The 14,014-nt window shown below is 37.1% G+C and overlaps 1 protein-coding gene across 2 annotated transcripts in view; it reads left to right on the top strand.

Annotated features, from left to right (window-relative positions):
- Window positions 1-14,014, top strand: part of CA10 (carbonic anhydrase 10 (inactive)) — a 390,380-nt gene that overhangs the window by 94,553 nt on the left and 281,813 nt on the right. The gene's annotated exons all lie outside the window — the stretch shown is intronic.

Raw genomic sequence — 14,014 nt, 5'->3', positions numbered from 1 at the left:
TGCATTGGCTGGCTATATAAAAGATGCAAGTTTAACATTGGAACTAACTGAATGTACAGGAAGCAATGTGACTTCCTGTACTATTTTATTATAAAATAAAATAGTAAAATAAATAAAAATAAAAAACATAACCAGAATGCTGGCAAGGAAAAGTATTACATGGTCAATTTCTACAAGAGATCAAAGGGAAAATGAATAAATATAAAACCTGGCAGTGACTTACAACTGGAACATTAAAAAAAGAAATAGAAGATTTGATTTTTACTATTATGTGAACTAATGTAATCAAGGCCATAACTGAAAAAAAATATTCAGATAATTCAAAGTGGAGATTGTGCAGAGCAGCAGAAGAAACAGTAAATCATATACTCAGCTCACACAAGAAGATTGCACAAACTGATTATAATCAACGATATAACACAGTCATCAAAATGATTCACTGAAAGATCTGTAAAAATTATTATGTGCCAGTAACGAAAAGTTGGTGGGTACATAGAATTGAAAAAGTAATCAAAAATAAGCAGGCTGAAGGTTGCCTGCAGAAGTTGTGGGTGCTTCATCACTGGAGGTTTTTAAGAAAATACTGGACAGCCACCTGTCTGAAATGGTATAGGGTCTCCTGCTTGAACAGGAGGTTGGACTAGAAGACCTCCAAGGTCCCTTCCAGCTCTATTCTGTTTGATTGAAGTATTATGGGATTTCCAAAAACAAACTGGTAAAGTCTTACTATGATCCTAAGCCGAAGAAAGAAATGGAACAGTTCAGCCAGAGTTTTTTTTTAATTTTCTTACACATAACACATAGAAATCTTGCCAGATTCTACGTTTCGATCTCCCATCCATCTCAGGGCTGTGCTGCCACTCCCCCACTCCCCCATTTCTATGATTTTTTTTTTTTTAACGGCTATGCTCAGAGTTGTCTGGTCTTATGGAAAGAGTGTCTGGTGGTAGAATTGCATGTAGATCACCCTTTTTTTCATTGGAGTAATAATGTTTGATCAGGACATTCAGATATAATGAACACAAAGGATCTGGCATTATCTAAGAAATATGGCCTATATATAACTAGGCTACATATAATTCCATATTATATATTGTTGTTTTTCAACCTATCCTTTTTTCAACTAGCTCAAATCATCATTCTTAGTTATTTCAACAATTCCTTAGAGTGGATTCATTCATTCATTCATTCATTCATTCATTCATTCATTCATTCATTCATTCATTCATCTGATAGTGCTGACTTCCATTGGATTCCTTGTAGTTAAGGGTGTTGACAGATGTTAACAATCTACATTAAAATGAAAGATAGAAAAGATCATCAATTGAGTGTCAGAGTCCAACATTTTATCAGCTATAATATATTGACTTCTTTTAGGGTATTGTGCTTTTAAATTGTACCTGTTATGGTAGAGGTTCCCATACCCTGGGCCGCTTGCAGCGCTCCAGCAACCAAGCAGCGCAAATAAGCGAAGTCCCACCCACATATGTGCGGGATGCAGGCAGTGTGAGAAACCATGCCCCCTCCAGTCCACGGAAGGCCTCTCTCTCCATGGAACCAGTCCCTGGCGCTCAAAAGGCTAGGGGCCATTGTGTTACGGAAATACATTATTGAAAAGTTCTTTGGCTTTCTAAATTGATTGGCAATGTTGATTCTTTGGGGCATAAAATATGAACATATTGCAGGAGACATTGCTAAGAAAGAATTTTGACATTATATCTGGAAAGAAGAAGAAAACAAGAGAGATACTTTAGAGGGAAAAAAACTGCATTATTTTTTATGATGCAAGAAGATAGAAAAATAACGTTATGGATGATAAAGGTTGTTTCTCCGTGAATATGAAGAAATAAATCAATACGTGGCATTATGACTTAATTATATTACATTGGAAAATGCCCCAAGACATGTTTCTCATTACTTTGATAACGGATTGAATTTTTTAGAAAGAGTAATTATTGAGGTTTTTTTTAAAAAAAAATACCTTGAAATGATGTAGATTTATAGCAATGGAGTTACTAGAAGCAAGCCAAGGAGAAAGGTCTGTATGTAGATAACTTGATTAGTTTGAAAATGGATGCCTCAAATCTTTTTCCAAGTACGCTAAAGGAGAGGGAAAACAGAGTATGCAAATTGTGTCTGTAACCCTAAACCACATTGTACATTCTGATGGATTTTTAAACAGTGAATTTGCCTTCAATGGATTCTAAGAGGACTGGAGAAGTGACAGGATGGGAAAATAGTTAAGTACCACTCAATTGATGATTTCACATCCCAAATCACCACCTATGCCTCTCTCCACGGGGTGTTCAGTGCATTTCCTGAGAGGGAATTAAGTGGGCGAGCAACAGCTGAGGAATGGATGGATGGCTGACTTGCCAGTTACTTTTCTACCCTGGATGAATTATGCTGGATGTGGCATCTCATATTTTAAAAGGATTGTGAGGCAACTGTGCAACATATAGTCTGATTTCACTATAAAGCCTTCAGTTAGGATTACAACTAGAGCAATGGGAGCTTTTTAAAAGAATCTGGGGATAATGATTTTATGATTTAATGTAGCTGTGGCCTTCAGTTGATCGTTATTATACATTGCTACACTGAAGACAAAGATAGTTTTTTCCCCATTCTTGGCATATACGTTTATAGTATAATGGTTTGGTAAATTGTTAAGACAGGTTTTTAAATTGCTTCTTTGTGTTGGTCTTGGACATAGAAATAATATGCAGGTACAGGGCTATAACTACAAATCATAGCATACTCAGGCATTTTTAGCCTGAAATAGAGCCGTGTAGTAGATGTCTTTATTCCAAATACCATTCTGAAGTAAGGCCTTTAGAAGAAAGTTTTTAAAAAGTTAAGAATGTGGGTATATGTGGAATAGATTTCCAAAACAAAGTTAAAGTACCCCTGGGATCAGGACTAAAGGAATTGTTCATGAAAATTTCCAAAGGAATCAGATAGTTACAAGCGTTGATGTCAGTCTTCTAAAGAAATATTTTAGATGCTTCTACCAAGAGGGACAAAAATCAAAGAAAACTGTTCACTGTTTCTATCCAATGGAAGACTGGCTTTTAAGTCATGAATAATTAATCATCTTGCTAAATTGAAGAAAGATGCTCAAAATCTCAATCTGAAAAGAAAATGTTTGGGTTCCTATGGTTAAAAGAAAGTACTTTAACCCTTTGGGAATATTTGAAAAATTGCAAGGTACCCATGTTTGATGAGCAATCAATCATATTTGCATGCTGAATTTATTTTTTTTTAATTAAACAGTTTTACAAAAAGTTTACATATTTCCCCCCCCCTTCCCTACCCCAGCCTCCCCCCTCCCCCCCTCCTCTTCCCAGAACAAATTACAGGGTATAACCTTCAACAATCATGATCAATCCTAGTCTAAATAATTATAACATTCCAAATCTCTTGTTCCTTCAATTCCCCAATTACCCGCTTAACTTGATTACTTAAAGACACAGCAAATATCTATGTAGTCATTCATAACCTATCTGCAATTTCTTATTCCGGTATTTATTTTGAATATAATCTATCCATCTTCTCCAGTCTCTTAAATATCTTTCATTTGAATGATCCTTCAAGTACGCCGAATTTTTTGCCATTTCCGCTAGGTTTGTAACTTTCATTGTCCACTCTTGGATTGTAGGTAAATCTTGCTTCTTCCAATATTGTGCCACCAACAGTCTTGCTGCAGTTATTAAATTCAAAATCAATTTAGTCTCTATAACTGTACAATCCATAACTATACCCAGCAGAAACAGCTGTGGTGTAAATTTCAACCTCTTTTTAAGAATATTTTGTAAAATCCACCAAATTTTTATCCAAAACGCTTTAACCTTTTTACATGTCCACCAAATGTGAAAATAAGTGGCATCCTCACAATTACATCTCCAACATTTTGGTTGTACATTCAGATACATACGAGATAACTTTTTTGGGTCTAGATGCCATCTATAAAATATTTTATAAAAGTTCTCCCTTAAATTTTGCGCTTTAGTAAATTTCACATTTGTCACCCATATTTTTTCCCAAGTTTCCATCATTATTGGCTGTTCAAAATTCTGCGCCCATTTTATCATACAGTCCTTAACTAACTCTGTTTCCGAGTCCATCTCTATCAATATATTAGTTTAGTTTAGTTTATTTGATTTGTATACCGCTCTACTCCCGAAGGACTCAGGGCGGTGAACAGCCAAACAATAAAATACATAGATACAAAAAATTTAAAAACCAGATAAAATCAAATTAAATCATTTTGGCCCAGACAGATTAAAACACCCCAATAATTTAAAAACAGATTAAAATTTACATATTTAAAAAAGGGAAGAGATTAGGCCAAGCCTGCCTGATGGAATAAAAAGGTCTTCACAGCATGGCGGAAGGTGCACAGATCCGGGATCCTCCGTATCTCCGGGGGGAGCTCATTCCAGACGGTAGGTGCCCCCACAGAGAAGGCTCTCCCCCTAGGGGCCACCAGTTGACACTGTTTGGCTGAGGAGTCCCTCTCTATGAGAGCGTACTGGCCGGTGGGAGGCTATTGGTGGTAGTAGGTGGTCCCGTAGATAACCAGGTCCTAAGCCATGGAGAGCTTTAAAGGTGGTAACCAAAACCTTGAAGCGCATCCGGAAGACCACCGGGAGCCAGTACAGCTCGCGCAGGAGAGGTGTTACATGGGAGCGCCATGTCGCTCCCATTACCACCCGCGCGGCCGCACTCTGCGCCAGTTGGAGCCTCCGGGTGCTCCTCAAGGGGATCCCCATGTAGAGAGCATTGCAATAGTCCAGGCAGGAGGTGACAAGGGCATGAGTGACCATGCGTAACGAGTCCCAATCCAGAAAGGGACGCAACTGGCGAATCAGGCAAACCTGATGAAAAATCCTCCCGGTCACGGCCGTCAAGTGCTCTTCTAAAGACAGCTGTGAATCCAGGAGGACGCCCAAGTTGCGAGCCCTCTCCATGGGGGCCAATGATTCGCCCCCAATAGTCAGTGATGGCGTCAACTGACTATATCGGGACGTCGGAAACCACAGCCACTCGGTCTTGGATGGGTTGAGCCTGAGCCTGTTCCTCCCCATCCAGATCCGTACAGCCTCCAGGCACCGAGACATCACTTCAAGGGCATCGTTGGGGTGATCCGGGCTGGAGATGTACAGCTGGGTGTCGTCAGCGTACTGATGGTACTCCACCCCGAAACCACGGATGATCTCGCCCAGCGGCTTCACATAAATGTTGAACAGGAGAGGCGAGAGGACCGACCCTTGCAGCACCCCACATATGAGGGGCCTCGGGGTCGACTTCTGTCCCCCTGTCAACACAGACTGCGACCGGTCAGAGAGAAAGGAGGAGAACCACCGCAACACAGTGCCTCCCACCCCTAACTCTTCCAACCAGTGCAGCATGATACCGTGGTCGATGGTATCAAAAGCCGCTGAGAGGTCTAACAGGACCAGAACAGAGGAGCACCCACTGTCCCGAGCCCTCCAGAGATCATCAACCAACGCGACCAATGCCGTTTCCGTGCTGTACCCGGATTGTATATTATACAATCTTTTTATGTGCATTGGGCTTTGGTGTCTAATTTGTTTAATTAAATTTTCATCACTTTGTATAACACCAGTTTTCTGGTCTTTTCTCCATCTGGCTTGTAATTGAATTATTTTTTCCTCTTTCAACACATTCACAGGTTTTAATTTTAATATACCTCCCTCCATAATGAGAATATCTTTGTATGTAATTACATCCTGTCTACTTTCTATACTCGTATTCTCTATTGCGTGCCTGGGTGCTGTCCATATAGGTATCTTTTCATTTAACTTGTATTTATATTTCTTCCAGACACGCAATAAAGCATTTCTCAATATATGACTCTTAAATGCTCTGTCCACCTTTTTTTCATACACTAAATAAGCATGCCAACCATAGACCAGGTCATGCCCTTCAATATTCAATATCCTTCCATTTGTTAGATTAATCCAATCACTAATTGCTGATAAAACAGCTGCTTCATAGTACAATTTTAAATTTGGCATTTTCAATCCTCCTCTTTCTCATATGTCCTGCATTATTTTCAGTTTTATCCTTGGTTTCTTACCTTGCCATACGAACTTATTAATACTTTTCTGCCATTCTTCCAGGTTGGCATCCTTTTTTAGTATTGGTATCATTTGAAAGAGGAATAAAAACCTAGGTAAAACATTCATTTTTATAACTGCTATTCTACCCAACAAGGACAGTTGTAATTTTTTCCATTTATCCATTTCAGCTTGTATTTTATGCCATATCAGTTCATAATTATGCTTATACAATTTACCATTAGAAGATGCAATATAAACTCCTAGGTATTTAACCTTTTTAACTATTTCACATCCCGTTACCCTTTGTAACTCCTCTTTTTGATTTGTTGTCATATTTTTAACTATCATCTTTGTTTTTCCAATGTTTATCTTAAACCCAGATACTTGACCATACTGTTTTATTATATCCATCAAAACCTTTGCTGATTCCACTGGATTTATTTATTTATTTATTTATTTATTTATTTATTTATTAAATTTTTATACCGCCCCCTCTCCCGAAGGACTCGGGGTGGTGAACAGCCAGAATTAAAAACACACAATACAAATATTAAAATACATTAAAACAAAATTAAATTATCTTAGGCTTCTCCAATTTAAAACCCCTTACCCATAAAATTCACCCAATTAAAATTTTTTAACCCAGCCCGGCTTGCTGAAATAAAAAAGTCTTCAGGATGAGTTAAGGTCATAACCAAATCATCTGCAAATGCCCGTACCTTGTATTCATAGTCTCTAACTTTGATTCCCTTTATCTCATCTATATTACGTATTTTGTTTAGCAACAATTCCAAAGTTAATATAAATAATAATGGCGATAAGGGACATCCCTGCCTCGTACCTTTTTCAATTTTAAAAGTTTCTGTCAAACTGCCATTAATAATTATCTGAGCTGTCTATTCCTGATATATTGCTTTTATGGACTGCATAAAGCAATTCCCAAATTGCATCCTATTAACCACTCTCAATAAAAATTGCCAATCTAATCGATCAAAAGCTTTTTCCGCATCCAAAAATATAAGCACTGCAGGGATTTGGTTATTCCTTTCCAAATATTCCAATATGTCAACAATTTGTCTTACATTATTTTTTATTTGTCTACCTTGTATAAAACCAGTTTGGTCAGCATGAGTCATTTTTTGCATTACTAGCATTAACCTATTTGCCAATATCTTAGCAAATATTTTATAATCTGTATTCAATAATGATATGGGTCTATAGTTTTTGGGATGTGTCAAATCTTGATCTTCTTTTGGAATTAACGAAATAAAAGCTGTTTTCCATGAAGGTGGTACCCTTCACCCAGCTGAATTCTATTAAATAATTCTTTAAGAGGTACAACCATCTCCAATTGTAAATATTTATAATACACAGCTGTTAATCCATCCATGCCAGGAGCTTTACCAGTTTTTAACTGTTTAATTGCTGAGAGGATCTCCTCCTCTGTTATTAATTGATTTAACCATTCTCTTTGTTCCTCTGTAACTATAGGAATATTCTGTCTATCCAGATATGTCTCTATCTCTGCACCTTGTATTTTATCTGCAGTATACAGTCTTGCATAAAATTCTAAAAATGCCTTTTTAATCATATTTTGGTGATACACCTCTTTACCTTTGTACTCTATTTTCTCTATGGTACGAGATTTTTGTTTTTTCCTCAGCATGTATGCCAACCATCTACCTGGTTTATTTGCATTACAAAAAGTATTATGTTTAGCATATTGTAGATTGGTTGCCACTTGGTCTGAAAGCATCATATTAAATTGCCCACGTAATAGACTGATCTCTTCTTTGATTTTCTTATCCCCTGGGTTATCAATTAACACCCTTTCTTTTTTCTTGATCTCTTCTTCTAATTCCTTCCTTTTTTCCACCTGTCTACACCTATATGCATTATTCATATTTATCAAAACTCCTCTCATGTATGCTTTACTAGCATCCCATACCATATCCAAAGATGTTCCCTTGTTCATATTAAAAACAAAAAATTCCTTCATTAGTTTTTACATTCTATTACGTTTTTCTCATATCTGAAAAGGTTTTCATTTAACCGCCAAGATCTCCTAGCTCTTTCCCCACACTCCAGTTCCATCCAAACTGGACTATGATCAGTTAAAATTCTGGGACAAATCCTTATCTTCTTTACCCTGGGAAAAAAATCATTTGTAATTAATATAAAATCGATTCTTGAAAAGGATTGATGTCTATCTGAAAAAAATGTAAAATCTTGTTCTCTATAATTCCGTTCACGCCAAATGTCTCTTAATTCCATATCCTCCATCATGTCAAAAAAAGTCTTAGGCAGTCTGGATCGCAATTTAGTAGATTGCATGCTGAATTTATACTATGTCTTTTGATAGCTTGTATATGCAGTCAGAATTTTCAGAATTTATCTGAGGAAGAACCATGAACTTGGCTAACAGGGTTTCAGTTTTGTTCTTGAATAGCCATATCATAATTAACAGATCCAAAGGGGACGTGGTGGCTCAGTGGCTAAGATGCTGAGCTTGTCGATCTGAAAGGTTGGCAGTTCAGCAGTTCAAATCCCTAGTGCCGCATAACGGAGTGAGCTCCCGTTACTTGGTCCAGCTTCTGCCAACCTAGCAGTTCGAAAGCATGTAAAAATGCAAGTAGAAAAATAGGGACCACCTTGGTGGGAAGGTAACAGCATTCGTTGCACCTTTGGCGTTTAGTCATGACCATGGAATTGTCATTAGACAGCGCTGGCTCTTCGGCTTAGAAACGGAAATGAGCACACCCCTAGAGTTGGGAATGATTAGCACGACTGTGCAAGGGGAACCTTTACCTTTACCTTAATTAACAGATCTAGGTGCACTGGGGAAGGGAGCCATACAGATAGTTCTCGACTTACAACAGTTCATTTAGTGACCATTCGAAGAAATGGACTTATGACCATTTTTCCCACTTACAGCAGCATCCCCATGGTCACGTGATCATAATTCAGATGCTCGGCAACTGACTCATATTTATGACAGTTGCAGTGTCCCAGGGGTCATGTGGTCACCTTTAGCAACCTTCCGATAAACAAAGTCTATGGGGAAGCCAGATTCACTTAACAACCATGTTACTAAGTTAACATGGTTGTTAAGTGAATGTTAACACATCACTGCTTGTTAACATAACAACTTTGGCAAGGAAGGTCGTAAAATGGGGCAACTTAACAACTGCCTTGCTTAGCAACAGAAATTTTAGGCTCCATTGTAATTGTAAATCGAGGACTACATATTTATAAATTTGCCATTTAATCTTTATTAGCTACTATCTCTAAAGGGAAGCAATTCTTGAGATGCATGAATAGGCTTGAGATAGCCTACTTTTGCATGTCGACTTGTTAGAAGCAATAAAACCAAATTTGAAAATGCATTATAGAAAATTAGCAGTCTAATTGTGCTAACCCCAGATTTGTTCAAGAGGTAGCTGATATAGTCTGTAGGAAAATTTGGAAATTTGAGAAAGTTGGAACTGCCACAGAGTTCTGGAATCTGAAATTTAATACACAATTCTTTTGAGCACTTACTAAAAGAATTACCATCCAATCAGTTTATCCCAAACCTGCATGATAAAAATATATTTTCTTAAAATAGAATAAAGACATTTTCTTTTATTTTCTTCATAAGCAGCTGTTCACAGTCGAGAGTGGACTTCCATGTCATTTTCATTCCTACCATCTTCCACTTTGTCCGGCATGTTTTTCCCATGTTTTAGCTTAACTCTGTTCATTTTCTTCCTTGTACTGCTCAGCTTAACAGCTGAGGTTATTATCTCATCATCTTTCAGTATCTGATTTGATACGTGAGTGTGACATCAGCCTTGAAGTAGAATTCAGCAATATCTGTATAAATTAAAACCTGGACTTCTTTGCAGGATTAATTTATATTAAATATGACTGGACACATCATCTGCTGAGGAAAAGTGGGAATCCGTAGTCAAGAGGACAGGGTGAGAATAAGCATTTTGCTTTGGATAAAATAAATGGATAACGCACTGATGTTATTACTACATTTTTAAAAGTTAAGAAGCAAACACAGAAATACTGGCAGAGACATCTGAAAACTATGTTGTGAAATATGCTGTGTGGGCATGACATTTCCACATACTTCTAATAATAAACCTACTTATGTATGTTTGCATAAGGTGGATTCAGCCTTCTGGAGAGGTTTAAATTCTATGAGAAAATATTCTAAAATGGGAAATTCCATCTTTTCAGGGTTTGTAATGAAATTGGATTTCCTCTATTTGAAAATGTTGATTTAATTCAAATGTTTCCTTAGATTTGTGAAATATTCTTTAATAAAGAAAATAGCTCTGTTGAAATATGCTCTTTAAAAAAATGACATAAAACCAAATATAATGCATAGAAACAATCACGCTTGAGTTTTTTGTGTTTTGTACTAGATGGATCTCCATGCTTGACTCCTCAAAATGTTTTACTTTCAGATTCTTAACTCTATGTGCCTTTGAAGGCAGTGCTGTTACACAATTGGGTTTCCTTTCCATATAAGCCACCGTAATTTTTTTTGTCATACGCATGCTAAAGAATCTGTCTGTTTATTTATTAGACTCATAAACCAAATGAACAATAAAGGATTACATGAAACAGATAAAACATTTAGCAGTCAGTTCAGAAATGAATATAAAAAAAGCAAAGAGGAAAAACTGAAATTGTTGTTTCTATGTAAATAATAACAGTAGTAACGGAAAAAAACAACAACTCTGTAGAACCTCATTAGCAGGGTGGGAACTATGAACCCAACTTGACTGATTTAGCATCTTGTAATCTGTAAATGCTATGGCCCAGAATTTCTCACTTTTCAGGTTTCTCTAAATTGATCACTTTGTAGAAAATGCACGCTTGTCACCTATAAAACAATCTATGGCAGAGAACTGGATAATTTGTGGGGTTACCTATCTGGAACCTTTCTGGATAATCTATGCAAGAAGCATAATCATGAGTACTAATTCTGTCTTTCTTGCAAGTTTACATTAAGAGAATCTTACAAGAGTGAAAGTGTTCCTCCTCTCCTTTCTTTTTACTCTCTGGAAAATGAGGGAGGGTCCCTAATGAAATTCTTCCCATGCATTCTCTTCTTCCATGGTCTGAGAATTCTTTTACATACTGATTGTCAGTCTGGAGCTCTTCCTCCTGTCTCCCAAGGACATTCCCACAGAAAATTATACTATCTTCTCTCAAGGTGGACATGTCTGAAGCTTAAACCTCCAAAACCTAAGAGCCTTGGTAGTACAGGGGCTTAAGGCACTCTGTTATTAAGCTGATTAAGACCAGCTGCCTGCAATTCTGCAGGGTTCGAATCTCGCCAAAGGCTCAAGGTTGACTCAGCCTTCCATCCTTTCTAAGGTAGGTGAAATGAGGACCCAGTTGTGGGGGCAATAAGCTGACTTTGTATAAATATACAAAAGGATGAAGGCTATTGCTGAGCACATTGTAAGCCGCCCTGAGTCTTCGGAGAAGGGCGGCATATAAATCAAATTAAAAAAAAAAAAAAAAAAAAAACCTCCAAAACCTAGGAAGTTTTTCTTTTCTTTTTTTTTTAAATCCCTGATTCTACCCAATAGAACGCTATACTTTCTGAGATTCAGATGGCCTCAACCCTTTATTGCCTTCCATAGGGGATTAAAATTTGGCTTTCCCTTGGGTGCTAAGACACAAAGCTAGGTAAGGCTCTTTTTATGGACTAATTGATGTGAATAGTGCAAAATAATCTCGAAAAAACCTTCTGTGATATCTAGAAATTATTCATGGCAGATATGTGTAAGAATGATCAAAAGGCACCGAAGAGTCCAAGGAGGAAAGAGGAAATATGAGTTATAAGGTGATTGCTCCAAACCTGGACTTGTCCATGCCTGCCTTCTCAGCAGTTTCTTTTATATATCTATATATAAAAGCAAAGGAGTTTACCATAAAGAAATTGGGAGATAGTGGCATACAGATAAGTTACATGAAGTTTGACTTAGTTACAATAAAATATAGAAATTAAAGAGGAGTTCCAGGAAAAAAAAATGTCAAAAGGACTTTTAAAACTAGAAAGAGATTAAATTGATGCATTTTGGGAATTAATTCCTTACATAAAGAATAGCCAAAACAATAAAAATAAAAATCATGAAGAATTCCTTGGATTTTCTTAATGTGGGAGAAGTTGAACACTAGAAACAATTACCTAGAGATGTAGTGAGCTGCCCTTTATGGCATGGGTGTTCATGCAGAGATTGCTTAGTCATCTTCTCGGAATGCTTTAATTTGGTTTCCTGCAGTTGGCAGCTTAAGTGGCCCCTTCAATCCTATGATTTTCCAGGCAGCTGAGATGATGGACTAGATGATTGATGTTCCACATGGAGGCAAAAGAATCTGAGAATGGACAGCAACATAATTAAGGGAGTTAAGCAGCAGAAAAAGTTCAGGACTTTGGCTCAAAGGAATTTTTATCTTTCCTTCGATTGCTGTTTTTTGTTTCTTTTTTTAACACTCATGTTTATTCTGCTATATATACTCCGTTGATTTAATTTAGAATTAAATCAATTATTGCCTTTTCATTTGTCTCTATCCTTATTATAATTATGATCCAGATTAAAATTAAAAATATATGAAAATGTAATCATCAGGTATATCACATTTGATGCTGCATGTTAATTGTAGAATATGGAATTTACCCAAAATATTGGTATTGTTATTGCTAAAATCAGAAAGTAGAGACTTTATATAATCTATTATAGTCTGCTTGACCTGGATACTATTTCAGAAGAGGTGAAAAGAGAATTCCTTTGACTAGTTAAATGCCATCAAGTAGGTGTTGATTTTTAGTGATCACATAGTTATATATCTGTTGGTCTTTTAGGTCTTCAATGATGCATTCATTACTGTTGTAATCAAGTCCATCCACTTTAGTTCTATCCTCCTCTTCCATGTTCCATCTCCTCCCATGTTTATGGGATGGATGTATCATGAGAATTGAGTATTATGTATCAATTAATACAACTGAACGTGTCCAGAAATATTTTGCAAGAAGAGTCCTCCACTCCTCTGCTCGCAACAAAATACCTTATGTCACCAGACTTGAAATTCTGGGCTTAGAAAACTTAGAACTACGTTGCCTTTGGTATGACCTAAGCGTAGCTCATAAAATCATCTGCTACAATGTCCTACCTGCCAATGACTACTTCAGCTTCAACCACAACAATACACGAGCACACAATAGATAGAAACTTAAAGTGAACCGCTCCAATCTCGATTGCAGAAAATATGACTTCAGCAACAGAGTGGTCAATGCCTGGAATGCACTACCTGACTCTGTGGTTTCATCCCAAAACCCCCAAAACTTTAACCCAAGACTGTCTACTGTTGATCTCACCCCATTCCTAAGAGGTCTGTAAGGGGCGTGCATAAGAGCACCAGCGTGCTTACCGTCCCTGTCCTAATGTTTCCTCTATTTGTATCTATTTTATTTATCCAGTCTATGTTTATACTTATTACCTAATACGTTCTTGACAAATAAAATAAAATAAAATAAATTCACATAAGGTTTAAAGGTTTCCCCTTTCCAGTTGTGACCAACTCAAGGAGGCAGTGCTTATCTTTGATTCTTAGTCAAAGAAGCCTGCTTGGCCTGAGAGATACTTTGGTCATCATGTAGTCAGCATGAAAATATGGAACACAGTAACTTTTTCCGCTGAAGCAGTACCTATTTATCTACTTGCATTTCCATGCTTTCAAACTGCTAGGTTGGCAGGAGTAGGAGTAAGTAATGGGAGCTTATTTCATTGCATGGTACTCAGGTTCAAACTCAGTTCAGCATCATAACCGCTGAGTCATCATGCCACAGGTATTCACATAATGCATACAAAATGTGATGGTCTGAATTTGTCATTTGTGATGCAAATGTGAATTCTGAA

This window comes from Pantherophis guttatus, chromosome 2, assembly GCF_059756535.1.
Source record: "Pantherophis guttatus breed Tessera chromosome 2, ASM5975653v1, whole genome shotgun sequence".
NCBI lineage: Eukaryota > Metazoa > Chordata > Lepidosauria > Squamata > Colubridae > Pantherophis > Pantherophis guttatus.
This window is presented reverse-complemented; position numbering and strand designations above follow the sequence as displayed.